The following is a 24790-nucleotide window of genomic DNA, read 5'->3' as shown; positions in this document are numbered from 1 at the left end:
ACAAGAAGACTGACTCCTCCTACAGTCACTGTTTTGAATCAATCCTGTGACTCTAGTTATGGATTCCGATGCTTCACTTCAGGTTTACTGTATCCGTCAGATCTTCTTATTGACGATGAAACACAGAAATTGCATCGGAATTAAATACAAAAGGCACAATGCAGACTTAAGTACAAGGAGACCGACTCTTCTTACTGACTACGCTTTGAACCACTCCTGTGACACTAGTTATAGATTCCGATGCTTCACTTGAGGTTTACTGTATCCCTCTGACCTTCTTATTGACGATGCAACACAGAAATTGCATCGAAATTAAATACAAAAGGCACGATGCCGAATTAAGTACAAGAAGACTGACTCTTCTTACTGTCTATGTTTCGAACCATTCCTGTGACACTAGTTATAGATTCCGATTCTTCACTTCAGGTTTACTGTATCCCTTGGACCTTCTTATTGACGATGAAACACAGAAATTGCATCGGAATTAAATACAAAATGCACAATGCCGACTTAAGTACAAGAAGACTGACTCTTCCTACAGTCACTGTTTTGAACCAATCCTGTGAGTCTAGTTATGGATTCCGATGCTTTACTTCAGGTTTACTGTATCCCTCTGATCTTCTTATTGACGATGAAACACAGAAATTGCATCGGAATTAAATACAAGAGGCACTATGCCGACTTAAGTACAAGAAAACTGACTCTTCTAACTGTCTATGTTTTGAATCATTCCCGTGACACTAGTTATAGATTTCGATGCTACACTCCAGGTTTACTGTATCCCTTGGACCTTCTTATTGGCGATGAAACACAGAAATTGCATCGGAATTAAATACAAAAGGCACAATGCCGACTTAAGGACTAGAAGACTGACTCTTCTTTCTGACTATGTTTTAAACCATTCCTGTGACACTAGTTATTGATTCAGATGCTTCACTTCAGGGTTACTGTATCCCTGGGGCCTTCTTATTGAAGATGCAACACAGAAATTGCATCGGAATTAAATACAAAAGGCACAATGCCGACTTAAGTACAAGAAGACTGACTCTTCCTATTGTCAATGATTTGAACCATTCCTGTGACACTAGTTATAGATTCCGATGATTCACTTCTGGTTTACTGTATCCCTCTGATCTTCTTATTGACGATGAAACACAGAAATTGCATCGGAATTAAATACAAAATGCACTATGCCGACTTAAGTACAAGAAGACTGACTCTTCTAACTGGCTATGCTTTGAACCATTCCTGTGACACTAGTTATAGATTCCGATGCTTCACTTGAGGTTTACTGTATCCCTCTGACCTTCTTATTGACGATGCAACACAGAAATTGCGTCGGAATTAAATACAAAAGGCACAATGCCGAATTAAGTACAAGAAGACTGACTCTTCTTACTGGCTATGTTTTGAACCATTCCTGTGACACTAATTATAGATTCCGATGCTTGACTTCAGATTTACTGTATCCCTTGGACCTTCTTATTGACGACGAAACACAGAAATTGCTTCGGAATTAAATACAACAGGCACAATGCCTACTTAAGTATAAGAAGACTGACCTTTCTTGCTGTCTATGTTTCGAACCTTTCCTGTGACACTAGTTAAAGAGTCCGATTCTTCACTTCAGGTTTACTGTATCCCTTGGACCTTCTTATTGACGATGAAACACAGAAATTGCATCGGAATTAAATACAAAAGGCAAAATGCCGACTTAAGTACAAGAAGACTGACTCTTCTTACTGTCTATGTTTTGAACCATTCCTGTAACACTAGTTATAGATTACGATGCTTCACTCCAGGTTTACTGGATCCCTTGGACCTTCTTATTGACGATGAAACACAGAAATTGCATCGGAATTAAATACAAAGAGCACAATGCCGACTTAAGTACAAGAAGACTGACTCTTCCTACAGTAACTTTTTGAATCAATCCTGTGACTCTAGTTATGGATTCCGATGCTTCACTTCAGGTTTACTGTATCCCTCAGATCTTCTTATTGACGATGAAACACAGAAATTGCATCGGAATTAAATAGAAAAGGCACAATGCTGACTTAAGTACTAGGAGACCGACTCTTCTTACTGACTACGCTTTGAACCACTCCTGTGACACTAGTTATAGATTCCGATGCTTCACTTGAGGTTTACTGTATCCCTCGGACCTTCTTATTGACGATGCAACACAGAAATTGCGTCGGAATTAAATACAAAAGGCACAATGCCAAATTAAGTACAAGAAGACTGACTCTTCTTACTGGCTATGTTTTGAACCATTCCTGTGACACTAATTATAGATTCCGATGCTTGACTTCAGATTTACTGTATCCCTTGGACCTTCTTATTGACGACGAAACACAGAAATTGCTTCGGAATTAAATACAAAAGGCACAATGCCTACTTAAGTATAAGAAGACTGACCTTTCTTGCTGTCTATGTTTCGAACCTTTCCTGTGACACTAGTTAGAGATTCCGATTCTTCACTTCAGGTTTACTGTATCCCTTGGACCTTCTTATTGACGATGAAACACAGAAATTGCATCGGAATTAAATACAAAAGGCAAAATGCCGACTTAAGTACAAGAAGACTGACTCTTCTTACTGTCTATGTTATGAACCATTCCTGTGACACTAGTTATAGATTCCGATGCTTCACTTGAGGCTTATTGTATCCCTTGAAACTTCTTATTGACGATGAAACACAGAAATTGCATCGGAATTAAATACAAAAGGCACAATGCCGACATAACTACATAAAGACCGACTCTTCCTACTGACTGTGTTTTGAACCATTCCTGTGACACTAGTTATAGATTCCGATGCTTCACTTCAGGTTTACTGTATACCTTGTACCTTCTTATTGACGATGAAACACAGAAATTGCATCGGAATTAAATACAAAAAGCACTATGCCGACTTAAGTACAAGAAAACTGACTCTTCTTACTGTCTATGTTTTGAACCATTCCCGTGACACTAGTTATAGATTTCGATGCTACACTCCAGGTTTACTGTATCCCTTGGACCTTCTTATTGGCGATGAAACACAGAAATTGCATCGGAATTAAATACAAAAGGCACAATGCCGACTTAAGTACAAGAAGACTGACTCTTCTAACTGACTATGATTTGAACCATTCCTGTGACACTAGTTATTGATTCGGATGCTTCACTTCAGGTTTACTGTATCCCTGGGGCCTTCTTATTGAAGATGAAACACAGAAATTGCATCGGAATTAAATACAAAAGGCACAATGCCGACTTAAGTACAAGAAGACTGACTCTTCCTATTGTCAATGATTTGAACCATTCCTGTGACACTATTTATAGATTCCGATGATTCACTTCTGGTTTACTGTATCCCTCTGATCTTCTTATTGACGATGAAACACAGAAATTGCATCGGAATTAAATACAAAATGCACAATGGCGACTTAAGTACAAGAAGACTGACTCTTCTAACTGACTATGCTTTGAACCATTCCTGTGACACTAGTTATAGATTCCGATGCTTCACTTGAGGTTTACTGTATCCCTCTGACCTTCTTATTGACGATGCAACACAGAAATTGCGTCGGAATTAAATACAAAAGGCACAATGCCGAATTAAGTACAAGAAGACTGACTCTTCTTACTGGCTATGTTTTGAACCATTCCTGTGACACTAATTATAGATTCCGATGCTTGACTTCAGATTTACTGTATCCCTTGGACCTTCTTATTGACGACGAAACACAGAAATTGCTTCGGAATTAAATACAAAAGGCACAATGCCTACTTAAGTATAAGAAGACTGACCTTTCTTGCTGTCTATGTTTCGAACCTTTCCTGTGACACTAGTTATAGATTCCGATTCTTCACTTCATGTTTACTGTATCCCTTGGACCTTCTTATTGACGATGAAACAGAGAAATTGCATCGGAATTAAATACAAAAGGCAAAATGCCGACTTAAGTACAAGAAGACTGACTCTTCTTACTGTCTATGTTTTAACCATTCCTGTAACACTAGTTATAGATTACGATGCTTCACTCCAGGTTTACTGGATCCCTTCGACCTTCTTATTGACGATGAAACACAGAAATTGCATCGGAATTAAATACAAAGAGCACAATGCCGACTTAAGTACAAGAAGACTGACTCTTCCTACAGTCACTTTTTGAATCAATCCTGTGACTCTAGTTATGGATTCCGATGCTTCACTTCAGGTTTACTGTATCCCTCAGATCTTCTTATTGACGATGAAACACAGAAATTGCATCGGAATTAAATAGAAAAGGCACAATGCTGACTTAAGTACAAGGAGACCGACTCTTCTTACTGACTACGCTTTGAACCACTCCTGTGACACTACTTATAGATTCCGATGCTTCACTTGAGGTTTACTGTATCCCTATGACCTTCTTATTGACGATGCAACACAGAAATTGCATCGAAATTAAATACAAAAGGCACGATGCCGAATTAAGTACAAGAAGACTGACTCTTCTTACTGGCTATGTTTTGGACCATTCCTGTGACACTAATTATAGATTCCGATGCTTGACTTCAGTTTTACTGTATCCCTTGGACCTTCTTATTGACGACGAAACACAGAAATTGCATCGGAATTAAATAGAAAAGGCACAATGCCGACTTAAGTATAAGAAGACTGACCCTTCTTGCTGTCTATGTTTCGAACCATTCCTGTGACACTAGTTATAGATTCCGATTCTTCACTTCAGGTATACTGTATCTCTTGGACCTTCTTATTGACGATGAAACACAGAAATTGCATCGGAATTAAATACAAAAGGTACAATGCCGACTTAAGTACAAGAAGACTGACTCTTCTTACTGTCTATGTTTTGAACCATTCCTGTGACACTAGTTATAGATTCCGATGCTTCACTTCAGGTTTACTGTATCCCTTGGACCATCTTATTGACGATGAAACACAGAAATTGCATCGGAATTAAATAGAAAAGGCACAATGCTGACTTAAGTACAAGGAGACCGACTCTTCTTACTAACTACGCTTTGAACCACTCCTGTGACACTAGTTATAGATTCCGATGCTTCACTTGAGGTTTACTGTATCCCTATGACCTTCTTATTGACGATGCAACACAGAAATTGCATCGAAATTAAATACAAAAGGCACGATGCCGAATTAAGTACAAGAAGACTGACTCTTCTTACTGGCTATGTTTTGAACCATTCCTGTGACACTAATTATAGATTCCGATGCTTGACTTCAGTTGTACTGTATCCCTTGGACCTTCTTATTGACGACGAAACACAGAAATTGCATCGGAATTAAATAGAAAAGGCACAATGCCGACTTAAGTATAAGAAGACTGACCCTTCTTGCTGTCTATGTTTCGAACCATTCCTGTGACACTAGTTATAGATTCCGATTCTTCACTTCAGGTATACTGTATCTCTTGGACCTTCTTATTGACGATGAAACACAGAAATTGCATCGGAATTAAATACAATAGGTACAATGCCGACTTAAGTACAAGAAGACTGACTCTTCTTACTGTCTATGTTTTGAACCATTCCTGTGACACTAGTTATAGATTCCGATGCTTCACTTCAGGTTTACTGTATCCCTTGGACCATCTTATTGACGATGAAACACAGAAATTGCATCGGAATTAAATACAAAAGGCACAATGCCGACTTAAGTACAAGAAGACTGACTCTTCTTACTGTCTATGTTTGAATCATTCCTGTGACACTAGTTATAGATTCAGATGCTTCACTTCAGGTTTACTGTATCCCTTGGACCTTCTTATCGGCGATGAAAGACAGAAATTGCATCGGAATTAAATACAAAGGGCACAATGCCGACTTAAGTACAAGAAGACTGACTCTTCCTACAGTCACTGTTTTGAATCAATCCTGTGACTCTAGTTATGGATTCCGATGCTTCACTTCAGGTTTACTGTATCCCTCAGATCTTCTTATTGACGATGAAACACAGAAATTGCATCGGAATTAAATACAAAAGGCACAATGCAGACTTAAGTACAAGGAGACCGACTCTTCTTACTGACTATGCTTTGAACCACTCCTGTGACACTAGTTATAGATTCCGATGCTTCACTTGAGGTTTACTGTATCCCTCTGACCTTCTTATTGACGATGCAACACAGAAATTGCATCGAAATTAAATACAAAAGGCACGATGCCGAATTAAGTACAAGAAGACTGACTCTTCTTACTGTCTATGTTTCGAACCATTCCTGTGACACTAGTTATAGATTCCGATTCTTCACTTCAGGTTTACTGTATCCCTTGGACCTTCTTATTGACGGTGAAACACAGAAATTGCATCGGAATTAAATACAAAAGGCACAATGCCGACTTAAGTACAAGAAGACTCACTCTTCTTACTGTCTATGATTTGAACCATTCCTGTGACACTAGTTATAGATTCCGATGCTTCAGTTCAGGTTTACTGTATACCTTGTACCTTCTTATTGACGATGAAACACAGAAATTGCATCGGAATTAAATACAAAGAGCACAATGCCGACTTAAGTACAAGAAGACTGACTCTTCCTACAGTCACTGTTTTGAACCAATCCTGTGACTCTAGTTATGGATTCCGATGCTTTACTTCAGGTTTACTGTATCCTTCTGATCTTCTTATTGACGATGAAACACAGAAATTGCATCGGAATTAAATACAAAAGGCACTATGCCGACTTAAGTACAAGAAAACTGACTCTTCTTACTGTCTATGTTTTGGACCATTCCCGTGACACTAGTTATAGATTTCGATGCTACACTCCAGGTTTACTGTATCCCTTGGACCTTCTTATTGGCGATGAAACACAGAAATTGCATTGGAATTAAATACAAAAGGCACAATGCCGACTTAAGGACTAGAAGACTGACTCTTCTTTCTGACTATGTTTTGAACCATTCCTGTGACACTAGTTATTGATTCGGATGCTTCACTTCAGGTTTACTGTATCCCTGGGGCCTTCTTATTGAAGATGAAACACAGAAATTGCATCGGAATTAAATACAAAAGGCACAATGCCGACTTAACTACAAGAAGACTGACTCTTCCTATTGTCAATGATTTGAACCATTCCTGTGACACTAGTTATAGATTCCGATGATTCACTTCTGGTTTACTGTATCCCTCTGATCTGCTTATTGACGATGAAACACAGAAATTGCATCGGAATTAAATACAAAATGCACAATGCCGACTTAAGTACAAGAAGACTGACTCTTCTAACTGACTATGCTTTGAACCATTCCTGTGACACTAGTTATAGATTCCGATGCTTCACTTGAGGTTTACTGTATCCCTCTGACCTTCTTATTGACGATGCAACACAGAAATTGCGTCGGAATTAAATACAAAAGGCACAATGCCGAATTAAGTACAAGAAGACTGACTCTTCTTACTGGCTATGTTTTGAACCATTCCTGTGACACTAATTATAGATTCCGATGCTTGACTTCAGATTTACTGTATCCCTTCGACCTTCTTATTGACGACGAAACACAGAAATTGCTTCGGAATTAAATACAAAAGGCACAAAGCCTACTTAAGTATAAGAAGACTGACCTTTCTTGCTGTCTATGTTTCGAACCTTTCCTGTGACACTAGTTAAAGATTCCGATTCTTCACTTCAGGTTTACTGTATCCCTTGGACCTTCTTATTGACGATGAAACACAGAAATTGCAACGGAATTAAATACAAAAGGCAAAATGCCGACTTAAGTACAAGAAGACTGACTCTTCTTACTGTCTATGTTTTGAACCATTCCTGTAACACTAGTTATAGATTACGATGCTTCACTCCAGGCTTACTGGATCCCTTGGACCTTCTTATTGACGATGAAACACAGAAATTGCATCGGAATTAAATACAAAGAGCACAATGCCGACATAAGTACAAGAAGACTGACTCTTCCTACAGTCACTGTTTTGAATCAATCCTGTGACTCTAGTTATGGATTCCGATGCTTCACTTCAGGTTTACTGTATCCCTCAGATCTTCTTATTGACGATGAAACACAGAAATTGCATCGAAATTAAATACAAAAGGCACGATGCCGAATTAAGTACAAGAAGACTGACTCTTCTTACTGGCTATGTTTTGAACCATTCCTGTGACACTAATTATAGATTCCGATGCTTGACTTCAGTTTTACTGTATCCCTTGGACCTTCTTATTGACGACGAAACACAGAAATTGCATCGGAATTAAATAGAAAAGGCACTATGCCGACTTAAGTATAAGAAGACTGACCCTTCTTGCTGTCTATGTTTCGAACCATTCCTGTGACACTAGTTATAGATTCCGATGCTTCACTTCAGGTTTACTGTATCCCTTGGACCTTCCTATCGACGATGAAAGACAGAAATTGCATCGGAATTAAATACAAAGGGCACAATGCCGACTTAAGTTCAAGTAGACTGACTCTTCCTACTGTCAATGTTTTGAACCATGCCTGTGACTCTAGTTATAGATTCCGATGCTTCACTTCAGGCTTACTGTATCCCTTGGACTTTCGTATTGACGATGAAACACAGAAATTGCATCGGAATTAAATAGAAAAGCCACAATGCTGACTTAAGTACACGAAGACTGACACTTCTTACTGTTTATGTTTTGAACCATTCCTGTGACACTAGTTATGGATTCTGATGCTTCACTTCAGGTTTACTGTATTCCTTGGACCTTCTTATTGGCGATGAATCATAGAAATTGCCTCGGAATTAAGTACAAAAGCCACAATACCGCCTTAAGTACAAGAAGACTGACTCTTCCTACTGTCTATGTTTTGAACCATTCCTGTGAAACTAGTTATAGTTTCCGATGCTTCACTTCACGTTTACTGTATCCCTTGGACCTTCTTAATGACGATGACACACAGAAATTGCATCGGATTTAAATACAAAAGGCACAATGCCGACTTAAGTACATGAAGACTGACTCTTCCTACGGACTAAGTTTTGAACCATTCCTGTGACACTAGTTATAGATTCCGATGCTTCACTTCAGGTTTACTGTAGCCCTTGGACCTTCTTATTGACGATGAAACACAGAAATTGCATCAGAATTAAACACAAAAGGCACAATCCCGACTTAAGTACAAAAAGACTGACTCTTCTTACTGACTATGTTTTGAACCATTCCTGTGACACCAGTTATAGATTCCGATGCTTCACTTCAGGTTTACTGTATCCCTTGGGCCTTCTTATTGCAGATGAAACATAGAAATTGCATCTTAATGAAATACAAAAGGCACAATGCCGACTTAAGTACAAGAAGACTGACTCTTCCTATTGTCAATGTTTTGAACCATTCCTGTGACACTAGTTATAGATTCCGATGCTTCACTTCAGGTTTACTGTATCCCTTGGACCTTCTTATTGACGATGAAATACAGAAATTGCATCGGAATTAAATACAAAAGGCACAACGCCGACTTAAGTACAAGATGACTGACCCGTCTTACTGTCTATGTTTCGAACCATTCCTGTGACACTAGTTATAGATTCCGATGCTTCACTTCAGGTTTACTGTGTCCCTTGGACCTACGTATTGACGATGAAACACAGAAATTGCATCGGAATTAAATAGAAAAGCCACAATGCTGCCTTAAGTACAAGAAGACTGACTCTTCTTACTGTCTATGTTTTGAACCATTCCTGTGACACTAGTTATGGATTCTGATGCTTCACTTCAGGTTTACTGTATTCCTTGGACCTTCTTATTGATGATGAAACATAGAAATTGCCTCGGAATTAAATACAAAAGGCACAATACCGCCTTAAGTACAAGAAGACTGACTCTTCTTACTGTCTATGCTTTGAACCATTCCTGTAACACTAGTTATAGATTCCGATGCTTCACTTCAGGTTTACTGTATCCCTTGGAACCCCTTATTGACGATGAAACACAGAAATTGCATCGGAATTAAATACAAAAGGCACAATGCTGACTTAAGTACAAGAAGACTGACTCTTCCTATTGTCAATGATTTGAACCATTCCTGTGACACTGGTTATAGATTCCGATGCTTCACTTCAGGTTTACTGTATCCCTCTGATCTTCTTATTGACGATGAACACAGAAATTGCATCGGAAGTAAATACAAAAGACACAATGCCGACTTAAGTACAAGAAGACTGACTCATCTTACTGTCTATGATTTGAACCATTCCTGTGACACTAGTTATAGATTCCGATGCTTCACCTCAGGTTTACTGTATCCCTTAAACCTTCTTATTGACGATGGAACACAGAAATTGCATCGGAATTAAATACAAAAGGCACAATGCCGACTTAAGTACAAAAAGACTGACTCTTCTTACTGACTATGTTTTGAACCATTCCAGTGACACTAGTTATAGATTCCGATGCTTGACTTCAGTTTTACTGTATCCCTTGGACCTTCTTATTGACGACGAAACACAGAAATTGCATCGGAATTAAATACAAAAGGCACAATGCTGACTTAAGTACAAGAAAACTGACTCTTCCTATTGTCAATGATTTGAACCATTCCTGTGACACTAGTTATAGATTCCGATGTTTCACTTCTGCTTTACTGTAACCCTCTGATCTTCTTATTGACGATGAAACACAGAAATTGCAGCGGAATTAAATACAAAAGGCACAATGCCGACTTAAGTACAAGAAGACTGACTCTTCTTACTGACTATGCTTTGAACCATTCCTGTGACACTAGTTATAGATTCCGATGCTTCACTTGAGGTTTACTGTATCCCTCCGACCTTCTTATTGACGATGCAGCACAGAAATTGCATCGAAATTAAATACAAAATGCACGATGCCGAATTAAGTACAAGAAGACTGACTCTTCTTACTGCCTATGTTTGAACCATTCCTGTGACACTGATTATAGATTCCGATGCTTGACTTCAGTTTTACTGTATCCCTTGGACCTTCTTATTGACGACGAAACACAGAAATTGCATCGGAATTAAATACAAAAGGCACAATGCCGACTTAAGTATAAGAAGACTGACCCTTCTTGCTGTCTATGTTTCGAACCATTCCTGTGACACTAGTTATAGATTCCGATTCTTCACTTCAGGTTTACTGTATCTCTTGGACCTTCTTATTGAAGATGAAACACAGAAATAGCATCGGATATAAATACAAAAGGCACAATGCCGACTTAAGTACGAGAAGACTGACTCTTCTTACTGTCTATGTTTTGAACCATTCCTGTGACACTAATTATAGATTCCGATGCTTCACTTCAGGTTTACTGTATCCCTTGGACCATCTTATTGAAGATGAAACACAAAAATTGCATCGGAATTAAATACAAAAGGCACAATGCCGACTTAAGTACGAGAAGACTGACTCTTCTTACTGTCTATGTTTAGAACCATTCCTGTGACACTAGTTATAGATTCCGATGCTTCACTTCAGGTTTACTGTATCCCTTGGACCATCTTATTGACGATGAAACACAGAAATTGCATCGGAATTAAATACAAAAGGCACAATGCCGACTTAAGTACAAGAAGACTGACTCTTCTTACTGTCTATCTTTTGAATCATTCCTGTGACACTAGTTATAGATTCCGATGCTTCACTTCAGGTTTACTGTATCCCTAGGACCTTCTTATCGACGATGAAACAAAGAAATTGCATCGGAATTAAATACAAAGGGCACAATGCCGACTTATGTACAAGAAGACTGACTCTTCCTACTGTCAATGTTTTGAACCATGCCTGTGACTCTAGTTATAGATTCCGATGCTTCACTTCAGGTTTACTGTATCCCTTCGACCTTCGTATTGACGATGAAACACAGAAATTGCATCGGAATTAAATAGAAAAGGCACAATGCTGACTTAAGTACAATAAGACTGACTCTCCTTACTGTCTATGTTTGAACCATTCCTGTGACACTAGTTATGGATTCTGATGCTTCACTTCAGGTTTACTGTATTCCTTGGAATTTCTTATTGGCGATGAATCATAGAAAATGCCTCGGAATTAAGTACAAAAGGCACAATACCGCCTTACGTACAAGAAGACTGACTCTTCCTACTGTCTATGATTTGAACCAATCCTGTGACACTAGTTATAGATCCCGGTGCTTCACTTCAGGTTTGCTGTATCCCTCTGACCGTCTTATTGACGAGGAAGCACAGTAATTGCATCGGAATTAAATGGAAACCCCACAATGCCTACATAAGTACAAGATGACTGACCCTTCTTACTGTCTATGCTTTGAACCATTCCTGTGACAATAGTTATAGATTCCGATGCTTCACTTCAGGTTAACTGTAACCCTTGGACCTACTTATTGACGATGAAACACAGAAATTGCATCGGAATTAAATAGAGAAGGCACAATGCCGACTTAAGTACAAGAAGACTGACTCTTCTTACTGTCTATGTTTTGAACCATTCCTGTGACACTAGTTATGGATTCTGATGCTTCAGTTCAGGTTTACTGTATCCCTCTGACCGTCTTATTGACGAGGAAACACAGAAATTGCATCGGAATTAAATGGAAACCCCACAATGCCTACATAAGAACAAGATGACTGACCCTTCTTACTGTCTATGTTTTGAACCATTCCTGTGACACTAGTTATAGATTCCGATGCTTCACTTCAGGTTAACTGTAACCCTTGGACCTACTTATAACGATGAAACACAAAAATTGCATCAAAATTAAATCGAAAAGGCACAATGCTGACTTAAGTACAAGAAGACTGACTCTTCTTACTGCCTATGTTTTGAACCATTCCTGTGACACTAGTTTAGGATTCTGATGCTTCACTTCAGGTTTACTGTATTCCTTGGACCTTCTTATTGACGATGAAACATAGAAATTGCCTCGGAATTAAATACAAAAGCACAATACCGCCTTAAGTACAAGAAGACTGACTCTTCTTACTGTCTATGTTTTGAACCATTCCTGTAACACTAGTTATAGATTCCGATGCTTCACTTCAGGTTTACTGTATCCCTTGGACCTTCTTATTGACGATGAAACACAGAAATTGCATCGGAATTAAATACAAAAGGCACAATGCCGACTTAAGTACAAGAAGACTGACTCTTCCTATTGTCAATGATTTGAACCATTCCTGTGACACTGGTTATAGATTCCGATGCTTCACATCAGGTTTACTGTATCCCTCTGATCTTCTTATTGACGATGAACACAGAAATTGCATCGGAAGTAAATACAAAAGACACAATGCCGAGTTAAATACTAGAAGACTGACTCATCTTACTGTCTATGTTTTGAACCATTCCTGTGACACTAGTTATAGATTCCGATGCTTCACTTCAGGTTTACTGCGTCCCTTGGACCTTCTTATTGACGATGAAACACAGAAATTGCATCAGAATTAAACACAAAAGGCACAATGCCGACTTAAGTACAAAAAGCCTGACTCTTCTTACTGACTATGTTTTGAACCATTCCTGTGACACTAGTTATGGATTCCGATGCTTCACTTCAGGTTTACTGTATCCCTCTGACCTTCTTATTGACGATGAAACACAGAAATTGCATCGGAATTAAATACAAAAGGCACAATGCAGACTTAAGTACAAGAAGACTTACTCTTTTTACTGACTATGCTTTAAACCATTCCTGTGACACTAGTTATAGATTCCGATGCTTCACCTCAGGTTTACTGAATTCCTTAAACCTTCTTATTGACGATGAAACACAGAAATTGCATCGGAATTAAATACAAAAGGCACAATGCCGACTTAAGTACAAAAAGACTGACTCTTCTTACTGACTATGTTTTGAACCATTCCAGTGACACTAGTTATAGATTCCGATGCTTGACTTCAGTTTTACTGTATCCCTTGGACCTTCATATTGACGATGAAACACAGAAATTGCATCGGAATTAAATACAAAAGGCACAATGCCGACTTAAGTACAAGAAGACTGACTCTTCTTACTGTCTATGTTATGAACCATTCCTGTGACACTAGTTATAGATTCCGATGCTTCACTTCAGGTTTACTGTATACCTTGGACCTTCTTATTGACGATGAAACACAGAAATTGCATCGGAATTAAATACAAAGAGCACAATGCCGACTTAAGTTCAAGTAGACTGACTCTTCCTACAGTCACTGTTTTGAACGAATCCTGTGACTCTAGTTATGGATTCCGATGCTTCACTTCAGGTTTACTGTATCCCTCTGATCTTCTTATTGACGATGAAACACAGAAATTGCATCGGAATAAATACAAAAGGCACAATGCAGACTTAAGTACAAGAAGACTGACTCATCTTACTGTCTATGTTTTAAACCATTCCTGTGACACTAGTTATAGATTCCGATGCTACACTCTAGGTTTACTGTATCACTTGGACCTTCTTATTGACGATGAAACACAGAAATTGCATCGGAATTAAGTACAAAAGGCACAATGCCGACTTAAGGACTAGAAGACTGACTCTTCTTACTGAGTATGTTTTGAACCATTCCTGTGACACTAGTTATTGATTCGGATGCTTCACTTCAGGTTTACTGTATCCCTTGGGATCTTCTTATTGACGATGAAACACAGAAATTGCATCGGAATTAAATACAAAAGGCACAATGCCGACTTAAGTACAAGAAGACTGACTCTTCCTATTGTCAATGATTTGAACCATTGCTGTGACACTAGTTATAGATTCCGATGTTTCACTTCTGGTTTACTGTATCCCTCTGATCTTCTTATTGACGATGAAACACAGAAATTGCATCGGAATTAAATACAAAAGGCACATAGCCGACTTAGGTACAAGAATACTGACTCATCTTACTGTCTATGTTTTGAACCATCCCTGTGACACTAGTTATAGATTCCGATGCTTCACTCCAGGTTTACTGTAACCCTTGGACCTTCTTATTAACGATGAAACACAGAAATTGCATCGGAATTAAATACAAAAGACACAATGCCGACTTAAGTACAAGAAGACTGACTCTTCTTATTGACTATGCTTTGAACCATTCCTGTGACACTAGTTATAGATTCCGATGCTTCACTTGAGGTTTACTGTATCCCTCTGACCTTCTTATTGACGATGCAACACAGAAATTACATCGAAATTAAATACAGAAGGCACGATGCCGAATTAAGTACAAGAAGACTGACCCTTCTTACTGGCTATGTTTTGAACCATTCCTGTGACACTAATTATAGATTCTGATGCTTGACTTCAGTTTTACTGTATCCCTTGGACCTTCTTATTGACGACGAATCACGGAAATTGCATCGGAATTAAATACAAAAGGCACAATGCCGACTTAAGTATAAGAAGACTGACCCTTCTTGCTGTCTATGTTTCGAACCATTCCTGTGACATTAGTTATAGATTCCGATTCTTCACTTCAGGTTTACTGTATCTCTTGGACCTTCTTATTGAAGATGAAACACAGAAATTGCATCGGAATTAAATACAAAAGGCACAATGCCGACTTAAGTACGAGAAGACTGACTCTTCTTACTGTCTATGTTTTGAACCATTCCTGTGACACTAATTATAGATTCCGATGCTTCACTTCAGGTTTACTGTATCCCTTGGACCATCTTATTGAAGATGAAACACAAAAATTGCATCGGAATTAAATACAAAAGGCACAATGCCGACTTAAGTACGAGAAGACTGACTCTTCTTACTGTCTATGTTTTGAACCATTCCTGTGACACTAGTTATAGATTCCGATGCTTCACTTCAGGTTTACTGTATCCCTTGGACCATCTTATTGACGATGAAACACAGAAATTGCATCGGAATTAAATACAAAAGGCACAATGCCGACTTAAGTACAAGAAGACTGACTCTTCTTACTGTCTATGTTTTGAATCATTCCTGTGACACTAGTTATAGATTCCGATGCTTCACTTCAGGTTTACTGTATCCCTTGGACCTTCTTATCGACGATGAAACACAGAAATTGCATCGGAATAAAATACAAAGGGCACAATGCCGACTTAAGTACAAGAAGACTGATTCTTCCTACTGTCAATGTTTTGAACCATGCCTGTGACTCTAGTTATAGATTCCGATGCTTCACTTCAGGTTAACTGTAACCCTTGGACCTACTTATAACGATGAAACACAAAAATTGCATCGGAATTAAATAGGAAAGGCACAATGCTGACTTAAGTACAAGAAGACTGATTCTTCCTACTGTCAATGTTTTGAACCATTCCTGTGACACTAGTTATGGATTCTGATGCGTCACTTCAGGTTTACTGTATCCCTTGGACCTTCTTATTGACGATGAAACACAGAAATTCCATCGGAATTAAGTACAAAAGGCACCATGCCGACTTAAGTACAAGAAGACTGACTCTTCCTACAGTCAATGATTTGAACCATTCCTGTGACACTAGTTATAGATTCCGATGCTTCACTTCAGGTTTACGGTATCCCTCTGATCTTCTTCTTGACGATGAAAGACAGAAATTTCATCGGAATTAAATACAAAAGGCACAATGCCGACTTAAGTACAAGAAGAGTGACTCTTCCTACTGTCTATGTTTTCAACCATTCCTGTGACATTAGTTATAGATTACGATGCTTCAGTTCACGTTTACTGTATGCCTTGGACCTTGTTATTGACGATGAAACACAGAAATTGCATCGGAATTATATACAAAAGGCACAATGCCGACTTAAGAACAAGAAAACTGACTCTTCTTACTGTCTATGTTTTGAACCATCCCTGTGACACTAGTTATAGATTCCGATTCTTCACTCCAGGTTTACTGTATCCCTTGGACCTTCTTATTGACGATGAAACACAGAAATTGCATCGGAATTAAATACAAAAGGCACAATGCCGACTTAAGTACAAGAAGACTGACTCTTCTTACTGACTATGTTTTGAACCATTCCTGTGACACTAATTATAGAGTCCGATGCTTCACTTGAGGTTTACTGTATCTCTCTGACCTTCTTATTGACGATGAAACACAGAAATTGCATCGGAATTTAATAAAAAAGGCACAATGCCGAATTAAGTGCAAGAAGACTGACTCTTCTTACTGGCTATGCTTTGAACCATTCCTGCGACACTAGTTATAGATTCTGATGCTTGACTTCAGTTTTACTGTATCCCTTGGACCTTCTTATTGACGACGAAACACGGAAATTGCATCGGAATTAAATACAAAAGGCACAATGCCAACTTAAGTATAAGAAGACTGACCCTTCTTGCTGTCTATGTTTCGAACCATTCCTGTGACACTAGTTATAGATTCCGATTCTTCACTTGAGGTTTACTGTATCTCTTGGACCTTCTTATTGACGATGAAACACAGAAATTGCATCGGAATTAAATACAAAAGGCACAATGCCGACTTAAGTACGAGAAGACTGACTCTTCTTACTGTCTATGTTTTGAACCATTCCTGTGACACTAATTATAGATTCCGATGCTTCACTTCAGGTTTACTGTATCCCTTGGACCATCTTATTGAAGATGAAACACAAAAATTGCATCGGAATTAAATACAAAAGGCACAATGCCGACTTAAGTACGAGAAGACTGACTCTTCTTACTGTCTATGTTTTGAATCATTCCTGTGACACTAGTTATAGATTCCGATGCTTCACTTCAGGTTTACTGTATCCCTTGGACCTTCTTATCGACGATGAAACACAGAAATTGCATCGGAATTAAATTCAAAGGGCACAATGCCGACTTAAGTACAAGGAGACTGACTCTTCCTACTGTCAATGTTTTGAACCATGCCTGTGACTCTAGTTATAGATTCCGATGCTTCACTTCAGGTTTACTGTATCCCTTGGACCTTCGTATTGACGATGAAACAAAGAAATTGCATCGGAATTAAATAGAAAAGGCACAATGCTGACTTAAGTACAAGAAGACTGACTCTTCTTACTGTCTATGTTTTGAACCATTCCTGTGACACTAGTTATGGATTCTGATGCTTCACTTCAGGTTTACTGTATTCCTTGGACCTTCTTATTGGCGATGAAACACAGAAATTGCATCGGAATTAAATAGAAAAGGCACAATGCCGACTTAAGTACAAGAAGACTGACTCTTCTTACTCTCTATGTTTTGAACCATTCCTGTGACACTAGTTATGGATTCTGATGCTTCACTTCAGGTTTACTGTATCCCTCTGACCGTCTTATTGACGAGGAAACACAGAAATTGCATCGGAATTAAATGGAAACCCCACAATGCCTACATAAGAACAAGATGACTGACCCTTCTTACTGTCTATGTTTTGAACCATTCCTGTGACACTAGTTATAGATTCCGATGCTTCACTTCAGGTTAACTGTAACCCTTGGACCTACTTATAACGATGAAACACAAAAATTGCATCGGAATTAAACAGAAAAGGCACAATGCTGACTTAAGTACAAGAAGACTGACTCTTCTTACTGTCTATGTTTTGAACCATTGCTGTGACACTAGTTATGGATTCTGATGCGTGACTTCAGTTTTACTGTATTCCTTGGACCTTCTTGTTGGCTATGAATCATAGAAATTGCCTCGGATTTAAGTACAAAAGGCACAATACCGCCTTAAGTACAAGAAGACAGACTCTTCTTACTGTCTATGTTTGAACCATTCCTGTGACACAAGTTATAGATTCCGATGCTTCACATCAGGTTTACTGTATCGCTTGGACCTTCTTATTGACGATGAAACACAGAAATTCCATCGGAATTAAGTACAAAAGGCACCATGCCGACTTAAGTACAAGAAGACTGACTCTTCCTACAGTCAATGATTTGAACCATTCCTGTGACACTAGTTATAGATTCCGATGCTTCACTTCAGGTTTACGGTATCCCTCTGATCTTCTTCTTGACGATGAAAGACAGAAAGTGCATCGGAATTAAATACAAAAGGCACAATGCCGACTTAAGTACAAGAAGACTGACTCTTCCTACTGTCTATGTTTTCAACCATTCCTGTGACATTAGTTATAGATTACGATGCTACAGTTCACGTTTACTGTATGCCTTGGACCTTGTTATTGACGATGAAACACAGAAATTGCATCGGAATTATATACAAAAGGCACAATGCCGACTTAAGTACAAGAATACTGACTCTTCTTACTGTCTATGTTTTGAACCATCCCTGTGACACTAGTTATAGATTCCGATGCTTCACTCCAGGTTTACTGTATCCCTTGGACCTTCTTATTGACGATGAAACACAGAAATTGCATCGGAATTAAATACAAAAAGCACAATGCCGACTTAAGTACAAGAAGACTGACTCTTCTTACTGACTATGTTTTGAAACATTCCTGTGACACTAATTATAGAGTCCGATGCTTCACTTGAGTTTTACTGTATCTCTCTGACCTTCTTATTGACGATGAAACACAGAAATTGCATCGGAATTTAATAAAAAAGGCACAATGCCGAATTAAGTGCAAGAAGACTGACTCTTCTTACTGGCTATGCTTTGAACCATTCCTGTGACACTAGTTACAGATTCCGATGCTTGACTTCAGTTTTACTGTATCCCTTGGACCTTCTTATTGACGACGAAACACAGAAATTGCATCGGAATTAAATACAAAAGGCACAATGCCGACTTAAGTCGAAGAAGACTGACCCTTCTTACTGTCTATGTTTCGAACCATTCCTGTGACACTAGTTATAGATTCCGATTCTTCACTTCATGTTTACTGTATCCCTTGGACCTTCTTATTGACGATGAAACACAGAAATTACATCGGAATTAAATAGAAAAGGCACAATGCCGACTTAAGTACAAGACGACTGACTCTTCCTACTGTCTATGTTTTGAACCATTCCTGTGACACTAGTTATAGATTCCAATGCTTCACTTCACGTTTACTGTATCCCTTCGACCTTCTTATTGACGATGAAACACAGATATTGCATCGGAATTAAATACAAATGGCACAATGCCGACATATATACATGAAGACCGACTCTTCCTATTGACTAAGTTTTGAACCATTCCTGTGACACTAGTTATAGAATCCGATGCTTCACTTGAGGTTTGCTGTATCCCTTGGACCTTCTTATTGACGATGAAACACAGAAATTGCATCGGAATTTAATACAAAAGGCACAATGCCGATTTAAGTACAAGATGACTGACTCTTCTTACTGTCTATGTTTTGAACGATTCCTGTGACACTAGTTATGGATTCCGATGCTTCACTTCAGGATTACTGTATCCCTTGGGACCTTGTTATTGACGCTGAAACACAGAAATTGCATCGGAAATAAACACAAAAGTCACAATGCCAACTTAAGTACAAAAATACTGACTCTTCTTACTGACTATGTTTTGAACCATTCCTGTGACACTAGTTATAGATTGCGATGCTTCACTTTAGGTTTACTGTATCCCTCTGACCTTCTTATTGACGAGGAAAAACACAGAAATTGCATCGGAATTTATTACAAAAGGCACAATGCCGACCTAAGTACAAGATGACTGACTCTTCTTACTGTCTATGTTTTGAACCATTCCTGTGACACTAGTTATAGATTCCAATGCTACACTCCAGGTTTACTGAATCCCTTGGACCTTATTATTGACGATGAAACACATAAATTGCATCGGAATTAAATAAAAAAGGCAAAATGCCGACTTAAGTACACGAAGACTGACTCTTCTTACTGCCATTGTTTTGAACCATTCCTGTGACACTAGTTATAGATTCCGATGCTACACTCCAGGTTTACTGTATCCCTTGGACCTTCTTATTGACGATGAAACACAGAAATTGCATCGGAATTAAATACAAAAGGCACAATGCCGACTTAAGTACAAGAAGACTGACTCTTCTTACTCTCTATGTTTCGAACCATTCCTGTGACACTAGTTATGGATTCTGATGCTTCACTTCAGGTTTACTGTATCCCTCTGACCGTCTTATTGACGAGGAAACACAGAAATTGCATCGGAATTAAATGGAAACCCCACAATGCCTACATAAGAACAAGATGACTGACCCTTATTACTGTCAATGTTTTGAACCATTCCTGTGACACTAGTTATAGATTCCGATGCTTCACTTCAGGTTAACTGTAACCCTTGGACCTACTTATAACGATGAAACACAAAAATTGCATCGGAATTAAATAGAAAAGGCACAATGCTGACTTAAGTACAAGAAGACTGACTCTTCTTACTGTCTATGTTTTGAACCATTCCTGTGACACAAGTTATAGATTCCGATGCTTCACTTCAGGTTTACTGTATCGCTTGGACCTTCTTATTGACGATGAAACACAGAAATTCCATCGGAATTAAGTACAAAAGGCACCATGCCGACTTAAGTACAAGAAGACTGACTCTTCCTACAGTCAATGATTTGAACCATTCCTGTGACAATAGTTATAGATTCCGATGCTTCACTTCAGGTTTACGGTATCCCTCTGATCTTCTTCTTGACGATGAAAGACAGAAAGTGCATCGGAATTAAATACAAAAGGCACAATGCCGACTTAAGTACAAGAAGACTGACTCTTCCTACTGTCTATGTTTTCAACCATTCCTGTGACATTAGTTATAGATTACGATGCTTCAGTTCACGTTTACTGTATGCCTTGGACCTTGTTATTGACGATGAAACACAGAAATTGCATCGGAATTATATACAAAAGGCACAATGCCGACTTAAGTACAAGAATACTGACTCTTCTTACTGTCTATGTTTTGAACCATCCCTGTGACACTAGTTATAGATTCCGATGCTTCACTCCAGGTTTACTGTATCCCTTGGACCTTCTTATTGACGATGAAACACAGAAATTGCATCGGAATTAAATACAAAAGGCACAATGCCGACTTAAGTACAAGAAGACTGACTCTTCTTACTGACTATGTTTTGAACCATTCCTGTGACACTAGTTATAGAGTCCGATGCTTCACTTGAGGTGTACTGTATCTCTCTGACCTTCTTATTGACGATGAAACACAGAAATTGCATCGGAATTTAATAAAAAAGGCACAATGACGAATTAAGTGCAAGAAGACTGACTCTTCTTACTGGCTATGCTTTGAACCATTCCTGTGACACTAGTTATAGATTCCGATGCTTGACTTCAGTTTTACTGTATCCCTTGGACCTTCTTATTGACGACGAAACACAGAAATTGCATCGGAATTAAATACAAAAGGCACAATGCCGACTTAAGTCGAAGAAGACTGACCCTTCTTACTGTCTAAGTTTCGAACCATTCCTGTGACACTAGTTATAGATTCCGATTCTTAACTTCATGTTTACTGTATCCCTTGGACCTTCTTATTGACGATGAAACACAGAAATTACATCGGAATTAAATAGAAAAGGCACAATGCCGACTTAAGTACAAGACGACTGACTCTTCCTACTGTCTATGTTTTGAACCATTCCTGTGACACTAGTTATAGATTCCAATGCTTCACTTCACGTTTACTGTATCCCTTCGACCTTCTCATTGACGATGAAACACAGATATTGCATCGGAATTAAATACAAAAGGCACAATGCCGACTTCAATACATGAAGACCGACTCTTCGTATTGACTAAGTTTTGAACCATTCCTGTGACACTAGTTATAGAATCCGATGCTTCACTTGAGGTTTGCTGTATCTCTTGGACCTTCTTATTGACGATGAAACACAGAAATTGCATCGGAATTTAATACAAAAGGCACAATGCCGACATAAGTACAAGATGACTGACCCTTCTTACTGTCTATGTTTTGAACCATTCCTGTGACAATAGTTATAGATTCCGATGCTTCACTTCAGGTTAACTGTAACCCTTGGACCTACTTATTGACGATGAAACACAGAAATTGCATCGGAATTAAATAGAAAAGGCACAATGCCGACTTAAGTACAAGAAGACTGACTCTACTTACTCTCTATGTTTTGAACCATTCCTGTGACACTAGTTATGGATTCTGATGCTTCACTTCAGGTTTACTGTATCCCTCTGACCGTCTTATTGACGAGGAAACACAGAAATTGCATCGGAATTAAATGGAAACCCCACAATGCCTACATAAGAACAAGATGACTGACCCTTCTTACTGTCTATGTTTTGAACCATTCCTGTGACACTAGTTATAGATTCCGATGCTTCACTTCAGGTTAACTGTAACCCTTGGACCTACTTATAACGATGAAACACAAAAATTGCATCGGAATTAAATAGAAAAGGCACAATGCTGACTTAAGTACAAGAAGACTGACTCTTCTTACTGTCTATGTTTTGAACCATTCCTGTGACACTAGTTATGGATTCTGATGCGTCACTTCAGGTTTACTGTATTCCTTGGACCTTCTTGTTGGCTATGAATCATAGAAATTGCCTCGGAATTAAGTACAAAAGGCACAATACCGCCTTAAGTACAAGTAGACAGACTCTTCTTACTGTCTATGTTTGAACCATTCCTGTGACACAAGTTATAGATTCCGATGCTTCACTTCAGGTTTACTGTATCGCTTGGACCTTCTTTTTGACGATGAAACACAGAAATTCCATCGGAATTAAGTACAAAAGGCACCATGCCGACTTAAGTACAAGAAGACTGACTCTTCCTACAGTCAATGATTTGAACCATTCCTGTGACACTAGTTATGGATTCCGATGCTTCACTTCAGGTTTACGGTATCCCTCTGATCTTCTTCTTGACGATGAAAGACAGAAATTGCATCGGAATTAAATACAAAAGGCACAATGCCGACTTAAGTACAAGAAGACTGACTCTTCCTACTGTCTATGTTTTCAACCATTCCTGTGACATTAGTTATAGATTACGATGCTTCAGTTCACGTTTACTGTATGCCTTGGACCTTGTTATTGACGATGAAACACAGAAATTGCATCGGAATTATATACAAAAGGCACAATGCTGACTTAAGTACAAGAATACTGACTCTTCTTACTGTCTATGTTTTGAACCATCCCTGTGACACTAGTTATAGATTCCGATGCTTCACTCCAGGTTTACTGTATCCCTTGGACCATCTTATTGACGATGAAACACAGAAATTGCATCGGAATTAAATACAAAAGGTACAATGCCGACTTAAGTACAAGAAGACTGACTCTTCTTACTGACTATGTTTTGAACCATTCCTGTGACACTAATTATAGAGTCCGATGCTTCACTTGAGGTTTACTGTATCTCTCTGACCTTCTTATTGACGATGAAACACAGAAATTGCATCGGAATTTAATAAAAAAGGCACAATGCCGAATTAAGTGCAAGAAGACTGACTCTTCTTACTGGCTATGCTTTGAACCATTCCTGTGACACTAGTTATAGATTCCGATGCTTGACTTCAGTTTTACTGTATCCCTTGGACCTTCTTATTGACGACGAAACACAGAAATTGCATCGGAATTAAATACAAAAGGCACAATGCCGACTTAAGTCGAAGAAGACTGACCCTTCATACTGTCTATGTTTCGAACCATTCCTGTGACACTAGTTATAGATTCCGATTCTTCACTTCATGTTTACTGTATCCCTTGGACCTTATTATTGACGATGTAACACAGAAATTACATCGGAATTAAATAGAAAAGGCACAATGCCGACTTAAGTACAAGACGACTGACTCTTCCTACTGTCTATGTTTTTAACCATTCCTGTGACACTAGTTATAGATTACGATGCTTCAGTTCACGTTTACTGTATGCCTTGGACCTTGTTATTGACGATGAAACACAGAAATTGCATCGGAATTATATACAAAAGGCACAATGCCGACTTAAGTACAAGAATACTGACTCTTCTTACTGTCTATGTTTT

Source organism: Schistocerca serialis, chromosome 9 (genome assembly GCF_023864345.2).
Source record: "Schistocerca serialis cubense isolate TAMUIC-IGC-003099 chromosome 9, iqSchSeri2.2, whole genome shotgun sequence".
In the NCBI taxonomy this organism is placed as follows: Eukaryota; Metazoa; Arthropoda; class Insecta; order Orthoptera; family Acrididae; genus Schistocerca; species Schistocerca serialis.
This window is presented reverse-complemented; position numbering follows the sequence as displayed.